The sequence below is a fragment of the Eulemur rufifrons genome, chromosome 6, assembly GCF_041146395.1.
Source record: "Eulemur rufifrons isolate Redbay chromosome 6, OSU_ERuf_1, whole genome shotgun sequence".
NCBI classification, from domain to species: Eukaryota; Metazoa; Chordata; class Mammalia; order Primates; family Lemuridae; genus Eulemur; species Eulemur rufifrons.
The window spans coordinates 420,976-428,902 of NC_090988.1; the positions used below are offsets into that span (position 1 = coordinate 420,976).

General features: G+C 36.2%; 1 long non-coding RNA gene across 1 annotated transcript; it reads left to right on the forward strand.

Annotated features, from left to right (window-relative positions):
* The first annotated feature begins 4,651 nt into the window (after nucleotides 1–4,651).
* Nucleotides 4,652–6,945, forward strand: LOC138383640 (uncharacterized). Its single transcript, XR_011233660.1, has 3 exons — nucleotides 4,652–4,790; nucleotides 5,488–5,576; nucleotides 6,785–6,945. It is a non-coding gene; the product is annotated as an uncharacterized lncRNA (long non-coding RNA).
* The last annotated feature ends 982 nt before the right edge of the window (nucleotides 6,946–7,927 follow it).

Genomic DNA, 7,927 nt, shown 5'->3' on the forward strand with positions numbered 1-7,927 from the left:
TCTCAGCTGCCAGTGTTGGGTGAAAGGGTGAATGAATGGTTTCACAAGAAACTCCCATGACAGGGCAAGCGGCACTGAAACCCCATTTAAGAGGGCTGAATCCTCAAAGCTGGATTTTCCATCTTTCTCTTATAAGTGGTATATTATTACTATCTTTTAAAATAATCTTCACCTGGGCATAGTGGCTTATGCTCGTAATCCTAGCACTTTGGGGACTAAGGTGGGAGGATCCCTTGAGGACAGGAGTTCAAGACCAGTCTGGGCAACATATGGATACACCACCCCTCCACCCCTACAAACAATACAAACATGGTGACACAGGCCTGTAGTCCTGTCTACTTGGAATGCCGAGCCAGGAGATCACTTGAGACCAGGAGTTTGAGGTTGCAGTGAGCTATGATTGTACCCCTGCACTCTAGTGCCAGCAGCAGGGCAAGACGCCATCTCAAAATAAAATAAAATGTTCTTGAGAAGATGAAATCTTAAATTATCCTTCCTATAACATAACTTTTATGACCAATTATGCTAAAATGCAGTATTATATTTTTAGAGAAGAAGAACTGGGAGAAACTGCCCAAGTTTACTGGAAAATTGACAATAATGCCATCTACCAAGTTGATGGAAGTAATTCCTTCAATTTTGGTAAGATATAAGAGCATCAAAAATTAGTTTGCTATTCTTTTGCTATTAAGAGTACAGAAGGTTTATCAATAATACTAGATTTATTACTAAAGATCAGACTAAGGCTTTTGTAAACCGCTTCATTGAAAATGAAAAATTGTTTAGCCATCATGTATGATACGTGAGATAATACATTGATATTTAAAGCACAGTTATATAATTTGTATCCAGACAAATTCCAGACCCCATGTGCAACCACTGTGGTCTACTGCCTTGTAAAAACACATAGGATCATTAACTTGTAGTATATTTTTTGTCTCTGAGGACCAAAACATTTTACCTCAAGGAGAGGTTTTTTCAAAGGACCAAAAAGTTGAAGAAAATACTGTCTTAAATATTTTATCATCCTAGATTGACAATTTTATTTCTTTGGGTAATTACTAGTTCAGAATGAAAACACATTTGATTTGTTTGGTTTAACTTCAAATGTGTTGTTGTTTTGCAGATCATGTCTTTCATAGTAATGAAACTACTAAAAATGTGTGTGAAGAAATAGCAGCACCAATCATCGATTCTGCCATACAAGGCTACAATGGTTTGTATTCGCTCAGTGTTGCAGAAACATTTTAGTCTTGGGTGTCTGTGCAATATGTATTGATAGTTCTATCCACTGCAGATTCATTTTAAATCTTTGTGTGAGTGTATTTTGTTTGTTCAGGGACTATATTTGCCTATGGGCAGACTGCTTCGGGAAAAACGTATACTATCATGGGTTCAGAAGATTACTTAGGACTTATGCCCAGGGCAATTCATGACATTTTCCAAAAAATTAAGAAGGTAAATAACTTAGCTGAATTTCTAGTATATACTGGTAAAAGTAGCAACAATCTTAGTGTTTTTCTTGTGTAATAATAAAAGGAAGTAAATTTACAGTTATCTCTTGATTATCCATGGGGAAAGAAGAGAGGCATAACATAGATTTACTTTTATCCCAACAAACTTACTTTTTAAAGCTCAAAGTTCTTTTATTCTTTCCCTTGAATCCTGCAACAGTATTACTTTCTACAAAAAGTAGTCATTAAGGAACAGGCGTATGTACAAGCTGCCATAATAGGTATACAGAAGGCAATCAAAAACTGTGGGTTGACTGACTGACGAGTAGGAAATAGCCCAATGGATGGCTTAGGGAAGAATGTTCTAGGAGGAGACCTGTATGTACAAAAGCTTGGAGTTGTGAAGCAGCATGATATGTATTCTTTGGACTCAAGATTTTCTGGTGGCAGGGGCATTTTAAACCACATTTAGGGATTTAAATGTGACATTATGCTAGGGACAAAGAAAAGCCATATGTGACATCAGAATTGCGGTTTAGAAAGATGTAGCTGCTGTGCTGATCACATTGGCTGGGCCTCCACAAGGATTGTGGCTCCGGAAAAGGAACAAATTGGATAAATTGGAGAGCTATTTGAGAGGCAGACTCAACAGGACTTTGTGATTGGAATTTGGGGGCAGGGAAAGGGAGATGTCCAGAATGACATGCAAGTATTGCTTGCCTTCCTGGATAGCAGATGGCAGTATTCATTGAGTGAAGGGACACTGAATGAAGAGCAATGGAGATACTGAACATTTTATTTGGTACTTCTTCAGTTTGAGATGGCGGGCAGTCGAAATGCAAATACATGAAAATAAGGTAGAAGAGCTAAGATACAGTTAGTCGATTTGGGCATTAACTACTACAGATCTAAATTAAAGTCATGGGAATGAATGAGCTTGTTCGGTGAACATGTTGAGAATGAAAATAACAGAAGGCCAAGGGCAAAATCTCAAGAAATAACTTTTCAGATGAAGGCAGAAAAAGAATCCATAAAGGAACCCAGGTTTAGCTCTAGAATTAAGAATGAAATGAGGTGAATACGGTAACTAAGGAAAGAGAATATTTCAGGCAGCTAGTGGTCAGTGGTGTCATAGTCTGCCAAGAAGTTAAATAAGGTAAAGATAGACAAAAATTCTTTACATTTAGAAACAAGGAGCTCATTTGCAAATGTAATTTGAGTTATGTGGTAGGGGTGAGAGCCAACTTACAGACAGGGTGAGATGGCCCATAGAAATGGGGTCTCAAATATATTCGAAGGAATTGGCCTTAGATAGGAGGAGAAAGACCTCTTGAATTGTAACAAACATACAGGAAAGGATAGGCCTCCGTGCAGGCAGTACTTCTATAAATGTAAGCGTACACTTTCTTTGTGGAATAAGTTTAAGTTTTCTGCGGATGTGGCAGGTGATGGTAGAGTCACAAGTTTGCAGAGATACTAAGGGTTTGAAATAGTCTAGCCTTTGTAATGGAAAAGAAAGCTGACAGCGGGGAGAGGAGCCCTGCCATGTAGCATTAAGGACCTGATTAACGTTGGCAGCCAGTCTTCTGGCTTTATGGCTCTGGCAGTGCTCAGGAAGCTGATAAAGGTTCAGAATGCAGTGTATTCACCTGGGTATACATTGTGTGGTATAGGTGTGAGGCACAGAAAATGGGGCAAATAATTTGAGGATATTGACTTCAAATATCAAACATAATTAAAATAATGATATGGAATCTGAGATGATGAGATGAGAAGCAAGAGGGAGCTGGCCAGAAGAAAGTCGTATAACAAGGGAATAGAGTCCCTGGTAAGCTAAATAGCTTTAATTGGATTAACCTAATAAATGAGTTGGGAAGGATGGCAACTGGAGTAAGTGCAGAAGGTCTAAGATTTAGGTTTATGAGTTTCAGATAATGACAAGGTCCAGGGGTGGCATTGGGAGCAAATGAGGTTGAGCTAAAGGTTATGGGAGTCAAGGACGTTTATATGACTGGGCTTTTGCAGAGTGGGCTGTGGAAAATGCTGTTCATTTCAAGCAGAAGGGCAGTGTGTGGAGAGGCTTGAGAGAGCATGTAGTACGTTCTGGAGACAACAGATAATCTGGAGAGGCAATGTGGTAGGGTAGGCTCTGAACTTGTAGGCATGAGCTCAGCCACCAACTGGCTGTACAACCTTAAACAACTTCTCCAAACTTGTTGGGCACCCAGCTCATATATTAAAAGGATCTAGTAAGAGAACATAAGCCATAGGGTTGTTGAGAGGATCACATAAGATGAGATGGTACGTGTACCTAGTAAAGGCGCAAGAGAATAGTGGAGACTGTGAAACCTGGAAAAACACACATACTTAAGAGTCAGGCAGAGGAACAGAAACCAGGAAAGCGGAGTGAGTAGTAAGGATACCCAACTGGGTAGGATCAGAAGCCGGAAACAGGGGTCCCTGAAGGGATGAGGAGCCAGTGGATAAATGATGAGAGAGAACAAAGTAGGAAAAAAACAAAATGGTAGCTAGAGCGAAGTCTTATTTATCATTAAAAAAACTCAACCAGAGAGGCTTGAGCATTTGTGAAGCAGAGAAGAGGGAGTCAGTGGAGATGACAGATGGACACATAACTGAATGAGCAAGTCTCAAGAGAGAAAGGAAGCAATGAGGTCAGGGGCACTGGTGGAGGCATTTGCTTTACCAAGGAAACTGGAAGGGAGTTGGCATTGGGAAGTACCCTGTGAAAGATTTATTTGCTGAGGGAAGTTCAGATGGACTACCTGTGATATTACCTGAGATCTGTTCCTTCCCAGTTAGGGCTGGTACCCACAGGGAGTCGCTACAGTGATGGCAGCAGCAGCTGTCCCTCCTGTCTAATGACAGATTGTTTCAATGGTTGTAAGTCAACAACTTCCTTTCAAATAAGTCCCAAAGGAGCTTGTAAGTAACGCTTCAAATAAAAAGTGAAATTTAAACAGTAGTTTGATCATATTATTATACTATGGGGTTAAACACTAATTTGAAAAGTTTGAGTATATTTTCTGATCTTGGGATGTCCTTAGACTAGTAAGATATCAAACTAGGCTCAATAAAAATTCTACCAAGTGAGTGGCTTTCAAAAATAGAAACTAGTTACCTTGTTTGAAACCAGACCTCTGTGACATAATTTTGATTTTTTTCTTTAGGCTAAAAGAAAACGAAGAGTTACTTGGTGCCTTGGCAAAATTAACAAAATGAAGGACTCAAACTATGCAGGTGGATTTCAAATGCCAACAACTATAACAACAAAAACACATAAGCCTGCTATAACTCTATTAGGAGAAATTGATGAATGTGAGTTCTTTTTCAAGTGAATCTACTTGTAATTATAAAATTATAAAAGCCTCCTTATAAAGAGAAGCTAGTTATAACTTAGTTAATGTGATAAACATGATTTTTAAATAAAGTGTGTGTATTCTGTATGTGATTACAATGGAGATTATTTATGATAAAAATAAGTAATTTTAAGAAAATAAACATTTATGAAGTTCTTTATTAATTCCAAATCTCTTAAGAATGATGCACTATAGGGGAAACACACAAGAGAAAGGTGTTTTTGTTTCTTTGTTCTAATCATTATCCAATTAAATTACTAATGATGTAACATCTACCTTAAACATTGCTAATCTTGAAAGGATAGCATTTACATAGGAATCTGTTTCAAAATTATGTCTCCAACATTATAATCTACTTTGGGGAGCATTTTAAAATCTCCTTACAGGGACCAAATTTCAAATTCAGAATTTGTCCTTTTTACCTATATTTCATTAAGGATCTTATATTTTATCACTCATTCATACCAGTTATCTTAAGTCACACAATAAATGAAAGACCACATCTCTTAATGTATTTTTGGCATTCATACTCTAAGCATATATTAGCTAATTTGAGCTTATTATTTATTACCTCTGATTGAATTTTTTAGAGATCTTTGACTTAGGATTTTCAATAAATATGTTTATGGATAAATTTCTTTTTCCCCTAATTACAGCTCTCTGTTCAGAGTCTGACTTTTGCAGTAACACTCTTGATACATTAACTGAAATAGAGTGGAATCCAGCAACAAAGCTGCTAAATCAGGTAATTCAATGATTTGATACAACATAATCTTTATCCTCTTTTTAAAATTCTTTTCTGATTGGATTTTGTTGTTGTAGCACATTACTAGCTCTGACTTAATTTCAGTAACAATTGTGGCACTGAAGAAGGCTTCGCTCACTCTTTATATTTATACTTGATACCTATGAGGCATCTAGAGGAAGGCTAAAAATTTCATAAGGCAAGTGTGTACTAATAGGTAAAACTTTGCTTCTAGCTCTTCACTAGCAGACCTTGGTATCTATGATGTCTGTGAAGTTTCTGTTTTGCCTTAGGAAATACCATGAAGATAAAAAGATTGATTTTAAAAGTGTCAAAATTCTCAGGCAGATAGAATGTACAGCTCGATACATTAGGGAGGGGTCATTTTTCCAGATAATACTGATAAAGATATGTAGTCTCATCAAAACTTTAAGAAAGAAGGAATACTGTGGTAAATAATAAAATAAGTTTAGATTCCATGTTTACTGTCTAGATTGTTCATGTTCAAAGACACATAGTTATATAATGTATTTATTAAAGGAAATTTCATTTTTATTTTGGAATGCAAGTGCAGTGCTTTTTATTATCATTAGTTAATGCCCATAAAGTACACAGACAAAGTGCTTTTGTGTTCCTGAGACATACTCTAAAGGTTTATTGTTTTTTCAAAAATCCCTGGTGTAGGCTTTTTTTTAACTTGTAGTATAACTCTCATCATAGTAGAGAAAGTAGAGATAGGCCTCTTTGAGTATGGTAAAACATAGCCATACTCAAACCCATACTATTAGTTTTAAAAATCAATAAATAATATCTGTTTCCCTTCCTGAATTCAGAGCCATCTGAAACATAAAATAGGATTTGGGAAATTAAATTATCAGCTTTATTGCTGAAGAACTTGAGGATTTGTAGCCAAATAAACTTTCCAATGTGCACCCTACCTTCCCAGTTGAACTGTGCCTGTCAGACACAGGCAACATGATTTATTTCTATGATTTGTTTTTTATTCTACTCCTTTCAAAATAATCTATTCTAAATGAGCCACTTTACCAAAATGTAGACCATTAGAAAGTTGTTAAAGAAAAGAATGGCTTAAACCACCAAATGAATCAAAGTTAAATTAATTACTTAATCCAAATTTTGGTTAAGGAAACAAAGCATATATGACATGAATTCCCTCTGATTGGAAAATCTGGTTTTGTTTATTATAGAAAAATGTAGAAAGTGAGTTGAACTCACTTCGTGCTAACTATGATAACCTGGTAATAGACTATGAACAACTAAGAACAGAAAAAGAAGAAATGGAATTGAAATTAAAAGACAAGAATGATTTAGATGAATCTGAGGCTCTGGAAAGCAAAACTAAAAAAGATCAAGAGGTAAGAGAGATAGAAAATATGAAACTACTCTAAAGTATACTTTTGAAAGAAGTCTGATTATCTTTTCTGATAATGTAAACATTTATTAAATTTTATTTTTAAATTCACAGACAACATTATGTTTTAATTGTGTACAGCATGATGTTTTGAGGTATTGTGATACGGCTAATCTAGCTAAATAACAAATCCATTGCCTCACATAGATATCATTTTTGTGGCGATAGCACATAACGTCTACTTTTTACAAGTTTTAAGAATATAATATATTGTCATTAACTATAGTCATCTACTGTACAATAGATCTCTTGAAATTTATTCTTCCTATCTCACTGTATTTAGGTATTATCTGACCAAGATTTCCCTCTCCCCCTTCCTCGTAACCACCGTTTACTTTCTCTTACGAGAGATCGACTTTTGCAGGTTCTGCATTTGTGTGACATCATGTAGTATATTTCTTTCTCTGACTGGCTTGTTTCACCTAACATCATATTCTTCAGGTTTATTCACATTGTTGCAAATGGCAGGATTTCATTCTTTCATATAATTCAATGGTAGTGCATTGTGTCTATATACCAAACTTTCTTTATCCATCCTTCAGTTGATGGACACTTAGGTTGGTTCCATATCTTGCCTATTGTGGCTAGTGCTGCAATAAACATGAGAGTGCAGAGCTCACTCTGACATACTGATACGATTTCCTTTGTGTGTATACCCAGTACTGGGGTTGCTGGATCATACGGTAATTCTATTTGCAATTTTTCAAGGAACCCTCCTTCTATTATCCCTACAATCCCACCAATATTATAAAAGAGTTCTGTTTTCTCCACATACTTGCCAAAATGTTCTCTTTTATCTTTTTGATAATAGCCATTCTAACTAAGTTGAGGTAATACTTCATTGTGGTTTGGATGAGCGATGTTGAGCATTTTTTCATGTATCTGTTGGCCATTTGTATGTCTTCTTTGGAGAAACATC